The 20,366-nt window shown below is 36.1% G+C and overlaps 1 protein-coding gene across 1 annotated transcript in view; it reads right to left on the bottom strand.

The window, feature by feature from the left end:
* Window positions 1-16,433, bottom strand: part of dpy (fibrillin-like protein dumpy) — a 141,064-nt gene extending 124,631 nt beyond the window's left edge. The window contains exon 1 of the mRNA XM_074087894.1: window positions 16,145-16,433. The gene's annotated coding sequence lies outside the window, so the exon portion shown is untranslated. The remainder of the gene's footprint in view (window positions 1-16,144) is intronic.
* Between the last annotated feature and the right edge of the window lie 3,933 nt (window positions 16,434-20,366).

Raw genomic sequence — 20,366 nt, 5'->3', positions numbered from 1 at the left:
TTAGCAGTTATAATTTTCCTTGTAAATATGATATACTTACTACCATCCTGAATTTTTTCAAATTTTTCCACCCAACAGTATAGATTTTAGAGGGGGTAGGTACGCTCGATTTTAATGAAAATTTGCACTTTAAAGTTGAATATTTCGCAAACGGATCACTGAATCGAAAAATCGTCTCGGCAATCTCCCAATGGTTTTAAAATACCTATCCAATGATATCCCACACTATATATATATATTATATATATACCTAGTCGAGGAAAAAAAACACCCCCACTTTACGCCTATGGGAGGCACCCTAAAAAATTTTTTAGTTTTTTTATTTTACCAGTGTCGGCGTGACTAATGTATGTATATACTTTATTGTACATAAAACACAAAAATAATACAAAAAGAAAACAACAAAACAAAAGAGTACAAAGGCGAACTTATATGTATATTCATGCCAAATTACAGCTTTCTAGTACTAACGGTCTCTGAGTTTAGCCGCAGACGGACAGACAGATAGATATACAGACGGACATACATGGCGAAACTATAAGGGTTCCCAGTTGACTAATGAACCCTAAAAACTATAAGAGTTCCTAGTTGACCCTAAAAATTAAGATGTTCTGGCTTTTCATGGTTGTGCTTTAAGAGCTATCTTCGTATTAAAAGCCAAATTAAAAGTTTCTAGGACAACTAGGAATACCTACCCTGTAGCTTTTGCTTCTTATTGTTATATTTACTAATTATGTGTCATTGCTGTTATAAATAAATTATTTTCTTTCTTTCAATTTTATGGAAACACCTTATTATGGTTTCATAGCCAAAATGCCAGAAACGGAAGCCTTATATTTTTCTGTCCGTCTCTCCGTCCGCCCGTGCCTTATTTTAGAGATCAAATTGTAACTCATAGTCAAAATACCATAAACGGACCACCACGGAGTACCACGTAGTCTACTCGTGACCAAGGCAACTGTAACGTTGCCGAAACGTCGAGGTAAATATAACTCGTGGAAAAATAGCGTGATAAGTCGCGTTTATGGTATTTTGACTATGAGTGAGAATCACGAAAGTTTAAAACAAATTGTAACTTTCAATCTTTCTTTAACGGTCCCCCGACACCGACGACGCTTAGATAAAAAAAATATTACTAGGTACTTATACTAAATTAACTTAGGCTAATTTTTCGGGAAATCAGCATAGTCCCCGCGGGACAGGGATAAACGAATTCTTCGCAGATGAAGTCGCGGGCAACAGCTAGGTAGTGCATAATTATTTTTTACTTTTTAGTTGTCTGTTTTGGCGGCGTTTTTTTTGGCCGTTTTTTATATTTTTGCTGACTTTTTTTTACTAATCTGATCGGCTACCCTCAACGCACGCCCCTATATTAAGGGTTCATATATGGTGGAAGGTGCAAGGATTCTCCCTATATGGTTTTCTGACGCGCTTGAGTAAAACGCAAAATCCCTCTTGGGCTCCCCTACTATAGATCTTTAATCGTCAGAAAGAATAGCAGAGCGTAGCCGACCACTAGCTTGGTAACGTGTAATAACCGATGCGTGTTAACCACTTTACTCGTATGTACCATAGTTAGTGCGATTGCACTTTGCTCAGCTGTGAACCTAACCAATGTCGTTGTCCTAGTTGTCGCGCGCCTACATTGTTCTCTGTTAAAATGTACTCGCAACTGTTATACATATTTTTTAATTAAATAGTATTTTTGGTTTTACGAGTATGCTACGAACAAACAATAAGTCAGGGAGCGTAACTCAGACAGAACAAATTCCACACAAAAAGTGGCCATACCTAAAACCAAAACGACTTATGATTCAAATACGAATCATTTGCGAGGTTGCAAATAGGTGTGCTTGTTGATTGGTTAAAATTTAGAAAGAAAACTGGGATTGGTGTGTTCGCGTGATGCAATGTCAGATGCACAAACTACATAGACCACTGACGTTCAGACGGATCACTTCTTACATCTAATTACGTTTCAAAGACGTCATATATCGAAAACGACAGCTTGTTTTTTTACAAGGTTTTATTTAGTTTCACCTGTCCCGTTTCCTGTCTGTCTGTAATCAAATCTTGCAAGTTAAATTCGACCAACTTCCAGTAGTTGGATTGACTTGAAATTTGGTATACTTATGTAAATTGCGTGACAATATAATAATCTGGCAGTGACATCCTGGTAGTTCGGCCAGGATCGTCTCCACAGGACGGAATTTTTAACGGTTAATGGCATCGACTTGAAATTTGGTATGCTAATGTAGTTTGGGTGACAATACAAGTACAGTCAACAAAAAGTAGTCAGCAAAAAAAATGAAATTTTTACCAAAAACTTATTAAGCGACTTAAGAGAAGGAGGTTTACAATTCGGTTGTATTTTTTGTTTGTTACCTCAGAACTCCGTCATTTATGAACCGATTTGAAAATGTTTTTTATTTTATGTTTTTTCGACAGTTTTCCAATGTTTTTAATTTATTATCCTATTCCTGATAAAGGCAAATCCAAAAACACAAAAAATCATAAAAATTGGCCCAGCCGTTCTTGAGTTGTAAATGGTGTAACTAGTATTACACCATTCGGTCGGGCGTTCGGTTACGTGGGTGCACACTCACCGGGGTTCAGCTGAAAACCAGCGCTGCAGCTCTGGTTACAGGGCTACGGCACATGCTGAGCTGAGTCCTTATGGCATCACACTACAGCACAATATCTCTTATTTTCCTCTCTTCTCCTATTTATGTTTTACTGTGTTTTTGTTGTGATGTAGTGTGTTTTTCAAGTCAATAAATGTTGTGAGTTTGAGTTTGAGTTTATTAGTTATACCATTGACACACCATTGACATCTCATGTGTTGTAAAGTCGTATGACTTTGTTTTATATATACAATATTGATATAGATAGAAGATATATATAGATTATAGAAACTGTTTTTCTTTAATCTCTGGAACAATACCTTGCCACCCAACATCCTTGTTTGTTTGCCCCTAAAACTTAAATATCAATAAAAAGAACGCCTATAGCTCCACAAATTATCTTGCAATATGATGACAAATTTTACTGAGAATTTGCTGTCCTGTTACTGGTTTAAAAGAACGTTTAAAAGAAGTATCTATTGATGACAAGGTTTCTTACGTGGATGACACAGTACCTACCATTACGTAAGCTCCTAAGGTCGCGAGACAGACGCTACGACAATATCAAACACGGAAACCTTGGCATACTCCTCCTTCAATCAATATGTCAAATATAAGACATAAGACATGTTAAGGTGGCCATGATTTATTACATTAATTACATTTATTGAAATCCACATCACATCACAACTGGAGCAGACCAGTTTCAATAATTATGATCAGTCCGATTCTGTACGTTTCAGCCTCTTCGATAGATAGATTCTATGTTTTAGCTTTTATACAGTGTTTGATATTGTACCGCAGAATAAATAATAGATTGTATATAGTGTGAAATGAGTGCGGACATGAGATACTCACGTACATAAGAACTTGTTTTATATTGCAACGACAAATATTTAGCCCTGGCCTACAATAAGTATTGAGTTGTTTACTCGAACTTGCAAATTTATGCGTCTTTACGTCTCTTTAAAAACTTTTCAAGTACAAAACTATGATTACGAAACTTAACTAGCACCTACTAAGCAAGCTCTAGCACAGATTTTAGCTGTAATAATTTTATGAAAACTTACCAAGTAAGGGGACTTAGCGAGGAAACAATCTTACCAAGTATACGAAACATCCGAAAAAACTAAACTTGTAAAAAATTCTAAGAAAAATTGTACCTACTCAAATGTTATACAAATGTTTACCTACTCGTAGCACGAAAATATTTTAAACTGAAAACGAAAGCATCTGAATTCTGTTCCTAAAACTGAACTGCCCAGTCCATTGTATACGAATGAAAAATGTGTTCGATGCCAGAGAAAGTAAACCAATGGCCTTAGTGCAGTATGCTTTACAGAATTAATATCAGTTAATATTTTATTTAATTATCACATAGCACAATCGTCTCCCCTGTATCAGGTCTTACATCACGAACTTGTGAGCGGACTTGTAGAATATGCATTTACGTTTGCGTGTACAAATGTAAGTATCAAATCGAGCGTAAAGTGCGTCCGGGCGGGCGCCCATGCGCTTGCGCCATTCACTTTCACACAGCGAGCTCGCCGCTGGCTGCGAAGCTTTGCCTCGCACAGAAAGTAGGCTGCGAACAATGCCTTTACACCAGTTTCTCTCTTGAGAAAATATTGTGTGTCACATCTTATCAATGTCCGCTAGTCACTCTGTATGCTACAACACAACGTTTTGTTCTAGGCCTGTATTGTTTAACTTTACAAGTGCATTTTTGCTCTTGAATACTTAGATAAATTCTGGTAGATGTTTTTAGAGGCCATCATTTGTTTTTGAAAGTCCATTCAAAATGTCATCTCTTCAATTTAGGCGTCAATTTAATTGCTCTTACCTGATGAGTAGGTAAATCAATAAATTGAAGGTCTCAGATTAAAGGACTTATAGCCAAGACACAAGATTTATTAAATTGCTTACATAAAAAAACGATACAAATGTATAGGTAAGTGTAATTTATTACTACACAGACGTTACTACCCAGGAACCTACCTACTTAGGAACAACGAAAGGCAGTCGCTTAGGCGGAGTTGAGATAAGAATGGGTTGCAACACTTGTAACTGGCCTCAAGGTACTTCGTGTGAGGTAACGGATATTACTAAATTACTTACTTTTGTCGAAGTGAGACTTACATTTTATTCCGAACAGGTTGGAAAATGCCTATTAATTTGTGCATTTGAAATAGTATGCCAACTCACGGGAGATTTTTAGAATCAGCTTAAATATCTATAAAATAGAATTTAAATTTTTTCGTTAGTATGCACCTACTTAGTAAGTGCTTATAATTGGGGCGGTAGGCTTGTGACTCATTTGGTATAGCCACTATATATCGTTAATTAAGGGCGTATCGCGCTTATTAAATTTTAAAGTAAATATTAATTTTAACTGCTAACCCTAAATGGGCACCAGAAGGGCGTGACTGTTAAGCTGATTTCCACTAATATTATAAATGCGAAAGTTTGTAATACTCCATCACGTGAAAACCGCTGAACCGATTTAGATGAAATTCGGTATACATAGTTTGAGTCCCGGGGAAGGACATAGGATAGTTTTCAAACTCAAACTCACAACATTTATTGACATAAAAAACACACTACATCACAACAGAAACACAGTAAAACAAATATGAGAAGAGAGAAAAATTAGAGATGTTGCGCTTTAGTGTGATGCCAAAAGGACTCAGCTCAGCATGTGCCGTAGCCCTGTAACCAGAGCTGCAGCGCTGGTTTTCAGCTACCCTTTGAGTGTGCACCCACGTAAATATACGGTATTATTGTGTTGTGTTTAATGAATTCTACGCGGACGGAGTCGCGGGTAACGGCTAGTAATAAATATCACGGGACACTTGACACCAATTGACCTAGTCCCAAGTAAGCAAAGCTTGTTTTATGGGTATTAGACGGGTTATTTTTGCAGGTATTTTGAGTTGATGTTAAAGCATAATCGATGGCTCTCTGTAGCTATAACGAGTGTTGTCCGGACCATATCGGGTCATTTAGTGATTTCATCGATTAATTCGATTAGTTAGCTGTCAAAGGCTTTGTCTGATTGGATTGGACAACACCTGTAAACTAAGAATAATATGTGTGAGTGAATGAACTGCGATTTTAAATTTTATCTAAAAGTATGTATAGCGGCCATTATTAACTTTTATAGATTTACAAATGGAACAAAACAACAACTAGAAATCAATAATAATTAGATATATACTTATATATTTATAAATCTATAATCTATAATTATTTATATATATTTGTAAATCTATAAGAGTTAATAATGGCCGTTATTAGTTATTATTTTTAATTATAAATATATAATATATTGATATATTTTTTCTGTATGGCTTACTAATTCTGGTGTACAATAAAGAATGATTGTATTGTATTGTATTATATATTATATTTACCAAGCTATATCGGTTGTGGAACTTCTTGCCGTGCCGATAGACTTATCTTCACCTCTCTTTATTTATTATGTTTAGGGAGCACTATATGTCATGTTATAATAACTAGCTACATTCATATCACATAGTTAATTTATATGTTCCTGTATATCTAACTATTTATATTTGTTTTAGATGTGTATTGTATGGTTACATTTTTAATTGATCTAATATCCAGTTGTAAATTGCACAACCTGCTGAAATCTGGTGCTTACTTCTTTCTTGGTAAGGTTGCCTGGAAGAGATTGCTCTGAAGCCATAAGGCTATCTATTGCTTGCCATATCCTGTTATCTATTTTCTGTATCCATTATGAATCATTGAATTTGAAGTATTAGTATAAATAACTATTAAAATAGGTATAGGCAAAAATATGTAATAGCTTCGAAAGCATAAAAAATCAACAAAATTAATGTAATTTTATCTAAATTAGTAATGTTTAGAATTAAGTTGTTGTTGGTTAGAATTTTCATTATTAATCAGTGTTGCAACTATTGTTTTGACCTAAGAGAACGTTTAATATTTATGTCTTAAATAACACGATTTAATTTCGTGAAACACAATTAATGATTACGAATATGAATCTATTTTATTATATTAAGGATTAATTCATTTTATTATGCATAGTCCGATTAGTTGGCTATTAAATGCAAGCTTTTAAAACGTCACTTCATAAACAATTATAAAGAAGTATCAAATTCAAATTCAAATTCAAATGATTTATTCAGTAAATAAGCCGCAATGGGCACTTTTACACGTCATTTTTTAAACTACCAGCGCTTTCGGAAAGACCATCATTGCCAAGAATAATGCGCCGCAAGAAACTTGGCAGAAAGTAATTTTTTTCATAATAATATAATTACAAATAAAATACTTAAAAACTATATTATACAATTAAAGAAAAAAATACAAAAATAATAATAATAAAAATACAGGGATGTATGGGGTCCCTTAGTTACAATACTAAACACTACCTACTTATATCTAAACTATATCTACGTTCAGTGGAAGTGTAGAATGCTTCCACCGTCATAAATTTTAAAATAATAATAACAATAATTTAGTTCTGAAATATACATTTCAGGTCAAGTAACCATTAAGCTTTTGGATTTCAAAGGCAAGTTCACGCCTGCCGGCCGCCCCCAAAGTTAGCTCACACGCACTCATGTCATGCTCTGAAAGCAGAGCGGTACCGAGGGCATGGTATTGCTTCCGTTCCCATAAGCTCTATGGGATCGTCTTGGGAACTTCGACGTCGCGAGCCTGTGACTAGAATTTAAACTAAAAATATAAAAGTTTAAAATCCATAAGCTTAACAATATACAGCCTTAAACATAGCAAGGGGATGTATAAAGTCCCTGAGTTAATAATAAAATTATTATACAGCAAGGGGATGTATAAAGTCCCTATGTTAATAATAAAATTCCTAATCTAAATAATTCAGAGATGTATCAATTAATTAGTAAAGTGATAGTAGCTTGGTTAACGCGAGACTAAACAACCATAATGCCACTCGAACTATAGCTACCCTCGCTCTGCTTGGGTGGCTAAACATCTCGGGTCACTATGGCTTGTTGAACGCGAGACTAAACAACCATAATGCCACTCGAACTATAGCTACCCTCGCTCTGCTTGGGTGGCTAAACATCTCGGGTCACTATGGCTTGTTGAACGCGAGACTAAACAACCATAATGCCACTCGAACTATAGCTACCCTCGCTCTGCTTGGGTGGCTAAACATCTCGGGTCACTATGGCTTGTTGAACGCGAGACTAAACAACCATAATGCCACTCGAACTATAGCTACCCTCGCTCTGCTTGGGTGGCTAAACATCTCGGGTCACTATGGCTTGTTTTAGTCCCTTGTTGAACAATCTACTATTACTTAACTAATTAATTTAATACTTCTTTATAATTGTTTATTTTTACTGCTGATATATTCGTATATTGTAACTACTACAAATATCGATATTGAATAGGTAACTAAATTCGTGACCACGGTGTTTAAAAGTTGAAGTATTATTTTATTGCGTGATTAAACCCCGGGCATGGTAGCTCAGACTTATTAATAGCCATATCACAACAGTAGTACCAGTGTAGTGAAATTAAAATAAACAATGTCATTTTCAAACTTCTATGAAAAAACCGTGTGTAAGTGGGCTTGTTACCAATAACTCGAGTTATAACATTTAGGGGCTGTTTCACCATTCATTGATTAGTCTCAACTGGCGGTTAAATGTGATGCCGTCTCCGTCTATTCGAACAAAACAAATAGAGACGGCATCACGGATGGTGAAACAGCCCCTTAGTAAAAAATTCGGGGAATTTTCACAAGTAAATAAACTGCTGCAACTACAAAAATAATAAACTGCTCTGAGCAGCCATATCATAGACTCAAATTTTAAAAAAATCTAAGTAATATAGCAAGAAATGTTCCCATACCAAACTTATTGGTTGGTTAAATAATACATCGACCATCGAACTCTTTAACACCCCGCATCGATGGACAAATCGATTGCGTGAAACGTTTGGTAGCCGTACCGAGAACGGTACCGGTAGTACATCATGCTAGCGGTTTAACACTTACAATGCTTCTAGCGGACTTTGAATGTTATTTATGACGGGATCTCTGATTCGCATTGAACAGTTGACTAGCTTTTTACTCAAATGCTCTAGAAAGCAGGATTTTATACATATGTGGTGTATGAAGGTATGTATGTTTTACAACAGCTGTGTGAAAATCAGTGTATGTTATGTCAGTAATTACGAACAGCAAGCCGGCTCCAAGTCGAATCCAACAGTTAGGTAAGTACCTTCTTGTATTTTTATTTTTGACAAGGTGTTTTAATGAATTATGCAAATACTTTTCCGAGAAGCTAAGAGGAAAAATGCTTGAACTCCTCAATTAAAAAAAAAATCTGTTGAAGCAAATTTTACAGCAGTTATAAAGTTGCTTAACATTAATGTCTATAGTACCTAACAATAAGCTTACTACTAGAGTAGTGTTCTCTACCTACTAAAAAAAGCCTACGCCCAAGCTTCGCCTATTTAATGGTGACGTGGTTTATGATATTAGCGACAACCTTCACCTTTTTCGTCTCAGTATTACTAATTATTCTAAAATTGAAGAGAGACGCAAGCAGACACAAGCGCTAATAAGAATTCAATAACACACCTATGATTGCGTTTGATGTGTCATCCCCATCATTTAAATGTTAATAATTCAGGATGTAACGTCGACAATGTAAAAAAGAACTGATAAATTCTTCATTCATTAAAAGGATGGATATAAGTTTTATACAGGTAAGTGTTCCATTATATAAAAACCAAAAACCTCACAAAAAGATAACTCGTCGCCAGAGGCTCCTACTTAAAACTCTATTACCATAATGTCCATACACCTACAGTCACGCAACTCAGAAGACTATAGCTGTTGAGAATCGAATAAACAGTATATTCGTATTCGTATTGAGCGCATGTTTGTCATGGAAGATGGATGAGTGACGCGTGAGAGTATGGGCATCGTCATTACCGAGCTATGGAATGGAATGACATAACGGGTCCGCGCGGTCGTGGCAGGCTCGGCGACAGGTGCGCGGGCGCACACCGACCCCCGCCATATGCGGTCTGCGGAATTATCGTTAGTCGCTACCTACGGTTTTATGTCACGTATCAAGTTTTACGACCTATTTATGACCATTATCTAACGAGAAATATCCCGCAAACCTCTAAATACCACCACACTACACTGACACGTTTCGAACTCAACCAGGGTTCATTCTCAGAGCAACACAACCGTTCACCATGCAACCAGGATGTTAGAAATAAAAACTACAAATACTAAACATAGGTAACAGTTCTAACTTTCTTGTAGAATATAACTTTATAGAAGTATGAGAACAAGTAGTGGAATGGAGATAATTTGAGACCCTGAAAGGACATGGGATAGTTTTAATCCCGGTTATAGTTCCCAACACGGGCAGCAGCCTTTTGGTATGGAAATAGTTTAAGACCCTGATAAAAACATACGATTGATTTTATCCTGGAAAATTGTATAGATCCCGCGGGCGCGCGATAAACAAATTCTTTGCACAAGAAGTTGCAGGCAATAGCTAGTATAACATTAAAAATGCGAATGTAAATATAATATGTATGTTTGTTTGTTACGCTTTCACGTTTAAAATATTCAACCGGTCGTCATGTTTGGGACGGAGAGCAACTATTATTTTTTGTTGTTGAAAAACGAAAAGAGGGCTATTGTCAAATTTGCTATTAGATGTATAATTAACAGAACTTATTAGTGTTATTTTCCTTCCGTCCAAGGGTTTTTCTTTTGTTCCTTAACCATAACCATTACTGGGTCTTGAGACATATGTAGGTATGTATGTATGTAAACTCTTTATTGTACAAAAGAAAATTAACAAAATACAACTGACAAACTTTAAGATACTTGTACAAAGGCGGACTTATCCCTTTAAGGGATCTCTACCAGTCAACCTTTGAGTGTATGAGAGGAGAGGAGCAATACGTACATACGTACATACGTACATATAAGATGTCCAAAGATTTTTTATTTAACTTTTTTAGTTTTCTAGGTTCTGTTACTCATGGAGTGGGTGACAGCACTTAGACGATAGCAAATGATGTCCTGCACGACATATCCGTGGACGGCGAACTGTTTCACGAACTAAGTTATTATGTTCCACTCATGTGAACGAACCTGGTTCGCAACTTTGCCAACTTATTATTTATTTATTTATTTATCTTCGCTGGAATTTATTAAAGAACAAGCTGTTTCGTAGCTGCAAGTCCATTCTGTCGTTCGTTATTGCGTGTCCAGTGGATCGGTTTCCCGGTAATTGACTGGCCGCAAGCCATATGGTTATGGCAAGCGTCCTTCAGGAATGCCACGTTGCCACGCTGCGTTGTGTTGGACCAATGCAGGCTTTAGCCCGACTGCAGAAGTCATCTAAGTATCCAAGCTGTTCTAATCGCCAGAGCCTTATTTGTTATCGATGGAAAACACACGCTTATACTCGTACCCAGTGAGTAAATATAAATGCCAGCTTTATGAGAACACATCACATCAACGCATATTTAAATTGCCTGACAATGGTAATAAATTAGCGCCGCAATTAAATCATACGCTATTAACAATTAAATTATTTTTTCGTTATAAAAACCTCCAATTAACATGAGTTTATTCGTAAAGATACCGTGCGAAATAATGTTCAATTCAAAACACTAAAGAATAACGTTTATGGCGAAACGTTAGAAGGAAACATACTTGATGGCTGCTGATTGTAATTAAATGCTTGTGGGAATAAAATGCATTCAAAATGAAGAAATCTTGTGTAAGTGGGTGCTGATTAATAGATGGAACGCCCGTCACATTTATTAAGACGTTTTAGATTTCTAAGAGAAATTACTACAGCGATACGAATAAAACAAACTTTAAAAACGTTACGCAAGTAGCAGCAATAAGTAGATGCTTATCCTTAGGGATATACAAACATATCTCATCTCACTACATTTAAAACAGTATTACTAGTAGTTTACCAAGAAAAGAGAGATCTTACTTATACAATGGCAGTGTAAGTAATTTATTCATTTATGTTAAATCTATGACCAAGGCTGTATTTCACGTCATGTATGTCAATGTGACTTTTCAGTAAAAGTAAATGTTAAGGTACTTAGTTATTTTCTAAAGTTTGAGATTATACTATTAACCGGTTTGTTAAATACGGGAAAGCTACAATTTTGCGTGTAGAATATTTTTTATGTCACGTTAACCTTCAATTTCAAACATGTAAGTATAAGTAAAAAGGCGAATAGGAATATCGAATCGACGGCTCTATTAAATATTAGACAGATCAAACTAAATCATAGCATCACATTGAAGTATTGTAATTTACATACACCTGATTCACTTACGGCCGTACGTAACACCGCAACCTTCATTCATTCATTTTGTAGGTACTGTATTTGGAACATTTTTACTTTTATTGTATATTGTATTGTATTGTCATACGAGTAGTTCTGATATTATTTGTAAGAGTTGCGTCCATTTTGTGCATGGTATGATAAAAAAGTTTTAATTTTTTTTTTAGTTTGCTGACCAAAATTATAAATTCTGCTTACCCTCCGAGTGCTTACCACCGAAATGTGGTAAAACGTGGCGCCTGGGTGCCTTACTGTGACTCACTTAAGTATTAATTTGCTGTACAAAAAAAATTAAGTGCAGTCTCTGTTTGCTAACCATAAATTGCTAACCAACGACATTTTTGCTAAGATTTATCTGTCTGCCACAATATGAATAGGAAATTTGCTAACCAGTTAAATTTACATCATATACAGCTCTTCGTCGCAGTCTTGTGAATAATGGCTTAAACTTTAGCTTAACGCAAATAGTAATTTAACGAATCCACTGTTTTTACTAAGATTTAGCATCCGGTACGGCAAGCCCACGAACGGCCGGTTCGAGGTCACTACACGATACTAACTCAGATTTGCTTTATTTTCGACCTAGGAAGTCTTCAAAAATGATTTATCAGGAATATTTGAAACTTCATTAAATATAATAGAATATAATCATGGTTATGCATGATTAGCGTGGTCTATGTCTTTCTACTATAAAGGTAAACAGTATTTCGTGTTCGTTAACTATACTTAATTATTTAAGATTTTTCTGAATAGCACTTAAGTACAGTGAGATCGACTGAGAAACATCTCTCGAGCTAGGTCTTAGTTAGGTGTTAACTGTTGAGCTTGCGTGTTTATGTAATCTATTGGTATTTTTATTTTAATTATGTTCAATGTCAGTTGAGCAATTACTTAAAGCTATTAGTTCAATGTTTACGGATTTAACTGGCATAACTATAAATTTCGCTAATTTTTCAAGGTTTCGGATTATTCATAGGCAAGCCTGCAAGCATAGCGTTGTTAAAACTTCTAAACGAACAAAGTTTCATGAAATCCAGTTGAGATGAACATGACTCTATACCGGTCAAGTAAGAATTATATTTACGATTTGAGGGTTCCGTTACAAGGTTTGTAACCTCAAGATTATAAGTAGACAATACGTTAAATGGCGTATTCCATATACCTATATCCTAACTAAACGTAACCATTAACCCTAGAGCGGATAAGAAACAACTATTACTACAGTCTGCTTTTGCTTACTATTGTAGCGTACAATAAAGAGTCATTGTACTGCGTATAAACATAGTGTTTCTGCAAGTGATTCACTTCATTCCCTGATGTTTTTGCGAATATTACGGATAAATACATTCTAAAAGTATGTAAAACGTACGAAGTTTCTAATTAGTTTCCGTATAAAAGAAGGGTATTAAGATTTGGAAGATAGTATGCGAGCGGTCTATACTAGAAAGACTAATAATGGAATAGTCGAGTATGATATCGATTAATCTCAAACGGTTAAATAGCACATACTAACTGGTTAAGTAGATACAGCTCCTGTCCAAGACAAATGATTATAATTTTATTTTGCTTGATGTTTAATGTCATCATCATCATGTATATAAGAAACTCGCTGCCAGTCTCTACTGTTGTTGTTGAAGATTTAAGTCACGTTTGTTGTATGAACAGTTATGCATACAGAATCTGATTCTCCTCGGCCAACAGTTGAACGGTTTCTTGCTTGAATATTGTGTATTTGTCTTACTCATGTCCTCTGAGGTTTTGAAATACTTATGTCAACTTATTAAATTAAGTCTTTCACTCCATTTATTTTATATCTTTAAACTAGCAATTTTCTATATTTATTTATATCGAGGAACACTGAAACGACTCTACGATTTGGACGAAATTTGCTTTGTAGAGACTACGAGTACTTGAACAATCGATCTAGCTTGGTCCTATCTCTGGGAAAACGCGTGTTTCTGAGTTATAATGTTTTTAGTCTAAATTACACGCACAATAAGATCGGTAAATAATAATAATAATATGATAATTTGTTTTCTGTATCGCTTACTATGTCTGGTGTACAATAAAGAGTCTTTGTATTGTATTGTATTGTAAATTTGATAGCTCTGTCAACTTGATGGTTCAGGGGTAGGTATAGTGCTGGACTTGTATACTGGAAGTCAAGAGTTCTAATCTAGGTCGAATGCGACTTACTTAGTTTTTTATTTTTTATTTATATAGTTAAAGGTTTACTCTCTCTCTCTCTCTCTCTCTTGCAAGATCGTTAACGTTGGGATTATTTTATCCACCTCCTCCTCCTCGTAAAACTTAACATGCTTAGCACCTTAGGCCTATATACCTATACATAAACAAACAATATGGTTCGATGTAGTTCGGTGTAGAAGGCAACGTCGGTTTGCTGTTGTGTGATTCTCCAAATGAACCTCGTCACCACTGCTCTCGACTAACAATCATAACTAGATCCCTTTAGTCACAGCATTATTCGGATAATTTATTGAATCAGGCGTTACTTTGCGGAGATCCGTCCATATTATTGAACTAAAAACATTTTGCTCACCCGCAAAGCAAGCAAGCAAACGTCTGAACAAAGTAATTGTTTTTAGTTCGGATTTAGGTGTCGTGTGTTGATGTTGACGGCAACCAACGTCAAAACGTCGATCTCCGAGCTACAATGTTCGCATAAGTTATGATTGCCAGCCGAGCGCAGCGTTGCCTTCGCAGACGAGATTTGTTTAGTTTACACACAACTATGTAGTATCAAGAATAACTCTCGTATAACTATTATTGGCTAATCAGTGTATGATATGATAACTCGCTTCATTCGATATCACTTAATTAAATAAAAAAGTAATTGCCTATTACCTCTTTATGCGTAAACCGCTGAGCTCAACCGATTTAAACGAAAATTGGTATGCAGATAATTTGAAACCCCGTAGGGACATAGGATAGTTTTGATCCTCGAAAATAACATATTTCCTACGGCATAGCGGTAAAAAAATTCTTCGGAGACAGAGTCGCAGACGAAAGCTAGTTGTAATTATATTTCGAAGCTATAATAAGTGATACACACGACATAAAAAAATCTACTAGGTATAGTTGTGTAACAGTCTGTTAATTCAATTCAGTACTATATTTATTATTGCAGTCTTAACAAATTTTTAGTAATAATAAAAAGAACTCTACTTGTTAAGACTAATCCTAAAGAACAACAAATCTTTCGGAAAATTAAATCTGAACGATGAAGTTACCAAAAACGTATTGATCAAGGTAACGTACACCCTCAACTAGTATTTACTTAATATTAAAAGAAAATCGATTTCATGCAACCCAAAGAAAGAGCTTTGCTAGTTCAGACGTGGGAATAACATCACATAGGTGTATATAAAATATACACATACATAAATTTACCTACATACACCCCTCTAGCTTGAGTTTAACGTTTACAGTTAATGTGCCCACAAGGTACACCTAAACAGGTTACAATTAAAGGTTGCATCAGAAGTGACGACAGCGCGCTACCGGATGCCGCAGAGGAAAATCAGTTATCCCGATATGGTCAAGTATGTGCCATGTTTTGCGTGCACGCCTTACATAAGAGCACTCGCGAGGCGCCACCTAGTTTAAATGACCGCCGATTTGTAATATTTGTACTTAGAACCGTTCCAATAGTTTCACTTCACTATAAGTTTCTAATAAGATAAGTGACACGGTAAACGTCCTCATTTTTAGACTGTCAAGTATAACATTGTATGAACACTTAGCCCAAATAGCTGCTATAACAACTCATTGAATTAAGTGCGAAGTTTTCCTAACTGTTTTCGATAGTATAACAAGCCGTTTTACAATTACGTGTGACTCAATTTATAATTCTAACAAGAACTGTACACCGTTTTTATACAAGAAAATGGAATCGTTTCCCAGCACTTTGTTTTTGCCTGACAAAAGTTTTGCACGCGAGGAGAGAGTCTCAATGTTATTGAAACGAGTTCAGAGTAAAGTGAACAAATAGGTAGGTGGTAGGTATATGTAGAGAGAATGCGAGCGCGGTCGCGGGGTCGAGTCGTGTGAAGTTGCGACATGGCTCGGTTCAAGTCTGTATAGAGAAAACTATAGCAAGCAGTTCCAACCTTGAGATCATCGGTGAGTGTAGAAGCTATGGTGTGCGGGGCTCATTCCTCCCGGTTGAAGCGATCCGCCTTCCCTCGCCGGCAGGCGAACAGCCGTTAGACAACTCCGGGGAACTCGCAACACACGAAAGTGGTACTTTGTAGCGATACACTGTTGACTGTATAGCTTAAAATCACACTATCACTTCACTACACGCACACTCCAGGGATCGGAGCAAACCGTTCGTTGAACGGGCACTCGACAACGAAGTAGCGACGGCCGATCGGCGGTTAGGCGTTCGGCCAGGGTTTTGGTCGGACAATGACTGAACGCGAGCGTGAAGTCGCAGGCTGCGGCGCGCGCGCACGCCCCCGCCCCCGCGCCGCGCCGCGCCGGCGCCTGCGCCACAGCCTCGCCCTCCGGGTCCCAATGGCCGAGCTTTGGCCGGTCCCGCTCTACGGCTCTACGCTGCACCAGATAATAAAATTGCAAGGGCGCACGGCTCTGAAACTCGTTCGTCAGCTTGCAAAAAATATTGCTCTCGAAGGAGAACAGGGTCTGATGATGGAAATTAAAAATAAAACAAATTAATCGACGTTTAGGACGCTGCGCTGTAGACTGTTTTATGTTTGAAAGTAACGTATAAACAAATTGAAATATTATTTCCCTATATGTTACGTCACATTACCTATGCATTTCTAATATTTCTTGTTTAGCCACAACACAACACACCTGATTGCTAGCATCAGTCTTGAGGACCTAACTTGGATGCGTTCACATTGAATCTCAATCACTTTAATGTTTCAATCGCAAATAAGCGATATATCTGTATCTATATATATATATATATATATATATATATGACAATGAATTACCATTTTCTTTGGTCACGCCATAACTTGAGAAAGACTGTATCGATATTAATCATCTTATTTAGGGTTCCGTATACCTACACCTAAAAGGAAAAAAAGCTTGTTTTTAAAACAAGCAAGCATAGGGTTGCATATTCACGTCGACCAAAGTACTCATCAAGGCGAATCAAACGAGCCGAAACTAGATGCGGTTGCTCGATGTGGTTGTTGGTACCGTAGCCGTACGTTTTACGACCGTAAAAGTAAAAAAATTGGAATTGAAAAAAAATACAAAAAGATTCCAAAAAAACAATCTTACTGGAAGTTGGTCAAATTTAACTTGCAAGATTTGATTACAGACAGTCTAGACAACGGCTCAGGTAAAACTAAATAAAAGCTTGTAATTAATCAAGCCATATGCTACAAACGCAAAATTCGAACTTCGTATCTTTTGCCGTCCCGCTGATGCTAATATTATTTAATACGAAAGTGAAAGGGACGGTACGATACAAACTTCGATTTTCGAACTTCGTGGTAGCCCCTCATGCAGGTCTACTACCACTTGAAGCAGTGAAGAATGCACGCCCTACTTGCGACAGTAAGTCCCGCGTGTGGTATTAATTATGCCTTGTTAGCGTGTGTATATTGTTATGTGTATATTTTATTATATTATTAACTTAGGTACATAGTTTGAATACTACATATATTGTAAGAGCAAAAACATTTATAGGTGGTATGGCTTAGTCAGGGAAAAAATAGACTTCGTTCTAATGTACTTTATTTCCAACGCGATATGTTCCATTCTTCTTTGCGTATAAACCAGCTCTAGGCATCCCATTAGAGCCGCGGCGGAGACGCTCAATGACCATCCTTCGTTTTTTCTCGGTACCAATTACTGCCAGTTTTTCATAATAGCTATTGAAAAGCTCAATTGTAGGTAATAATAGCCGCACAATCGAAATGTGTGTGTTAAATTACATTCCTTTATCATTTAAATTCGGAAAGTGGGAAATAATGATCCATTGTGTACCGGCTAGCGTAAAATTTAATTTAGCAACTTCGGAGCAAAAATTTCGGGTCATGCTTTATACAATACGTGGAATACGTTACACGCTGTTAATGGAGGTATTTTTACCCGACTGCGAAGAAGGAGGGTTATGTGTTTGACGCGTATGTATGTATGTAAGTATTATGTATGTCTATTCCTATGTCCTCTGGTAACTACTCAACGGCTGAACCGATTTTGATAAATGATACGTCATTGGATTTGTCTTAATAACGCGAGTGACAAAGGGTACATTTAATTCTTAAAAAATTTAAATGGCGAATTTTTGGCGCGTAATTGTATGTTTTCAAAAAATGTTTTTTATTCAATTCTATCGAGTGGGATATCAAATTAAAGGTAATAATTAGCCCATTCTAAAAATATATAGGTTATGACCAATTTAATATTCCATTTTCACAGAAAAGTGTGAAATAAAACAATAAATTTTAAAAATCAAAAAACCCGACTGCCCTAAAAAATACTAAAAAGAAGAAAACAAAGACTTGTTTACTAGACAGTGGGCTAGAACTTTGTTAAGTAGCTAACTTACAGTTCAACAGTCAAAAATTCTTACCTGTTGAACTTTAAGTTAGCTACTTAACAAAGTTCTAGCCCACTGGACTTGTTTTCTTCTTTTTAGTATTTTTTAAACCAGTCGGGTTTCTTGATTTTTATAATTTATTACTTAGTAAGTACGTACCAATTTATTACTTGAGAAAATCATAAATTAGGGATATCTCAGTTATGATAAATTAAACAATAGACATTCAAAAATAATAGAAATACTACGTAATTAACCATCTGGAAGGGAAGGCCCTAAAGTCTGTGCTAGTAAATTTTATTTTTAAAACTTGATTAAAGCAGTTGTTGGTCGACCGCAAACAAAGCAGCATATCTTCTGGCATCAAGATGCTAATGTAATGGCTGGGTACCATTATAATAATTTGATATCGCATAAAAACTAATAAAGCAACCATTGTTGTCGGGGACTAAAACCATTACGTAATAAAACAATAAGTTTTTCTATTGCCGCTTGGTTTTTATATTACACAAAAGCGTTAAAATATACGTACCTATATAATAATATAATATAGAATAGAATAGACATGAATATCGCAAAACTTTTCTGTTTCAACGATCATGTGATATTTAATCGACAAAAACTCTGACAAATGAGATGACATCCAATCCCATTATAATAAGAAGGTGCAGTTTGTTTCTATTTATGTAGGAGTTGTGGCTGGAATCTCAAGTTATCTGTTTTAATTTCTGTGCGAACAAAGTCACAGGCAAAAGCTAATGGTTTTAATTATTAAAAATATAATACTCTGGTATTAAAATTCAAATACGGCGGAAGTTATATCAGTAAATCCATTAAAGTATATATACCTCAAAACTTGCTTCAAACTTTTTATCGTTCCATATTTTAGACATAAACGCGCGCAGGCGCAGCGACGCTGGGATAACAAATTAGTTACGGAAACACTCGCTACCGACGGGTCCCGAGACTGATTACTGTTAATTCATTAATTTTAAAATGTCGACATCTTCATGGAGAACTCTATTGTGTTTTTTGACCATCAAAAGGCTTCGTTGTGGGAAGGTGCTTGTTTTTGTACTACGTTATAAAAATAAAAAAAATATTGTTTGTCGGATGCAGGCGTTGCTATTAATAACTTCAAGTGTTTTAAGGACCTTGTTCTTTAAAAATAGGAGTAGCAAAACAAAGGTATGAATGTGCCAAAGCAACTATAATTTATTCGATGGCCAAAGTGTAGTATTAACGCGTAATTGTACTCATTGCGAGTAAAATGTAATAACCAAAGTGTAAAGTAAAAAACACTACCTAGGTACATATTTCTCAAATATTTTCGAAAGGGACCTCTTTTTAAAAAAAATCGTGTCTTAGCCTAGTGGTTTGACTGTTTGTACCTGGGAGGCTACTATGAAATTCGAAAATCGAAGTTCGTATCGTTCTGTTCCTCTCACTCTCGTATTAATAATATAAGCGACAGCGGGACGGTAGGATACGAACTTCGATTTTCGAATTTCGGAGTAGCCCCCCTGAGCTCACCCTTCTTGAGTTTTCGAAATTTGTCTCGAGTTTTTCCAGTGACGGAAGACATGACGCAAACTGCAGTGACAAATATCTAAAGCAACTCAGTGGTATCGGTAAAGTTCCCGATTCGCACTGGGCTCGCGTAGGAATTACACCGTAAGCCTTCTGACTGTGGACTACAGTGGGCCATATGGGGGTAGCTGGAAACAATTACGATCAAACTCTATCTGAGGGCCAATTGCGCGGTCTAAGTTTAAAAAATTAAACAGTTAACAACCTTTGAATAA

The sequence above is a fragment of the Choristoneura fumiferana genome, chromosome 5 (genome assembly GCF_025370935.1).
Source record: "Choristoneura fumiferana chromosome 5, NRCan_CFum_1, whole genome shotgun sequence".
NCBI lineage: Eukaryota > Metazoa > Arthropoda > Insecta > Lepidoptera > Tortricidae > Choristoneura > Choristoneura fumiferana.
The sequence above is the reverse complement of the archived record's forward strand: the minus strand, read 5'-3'. Positions and strand labels throughout refer to the sequence as shown.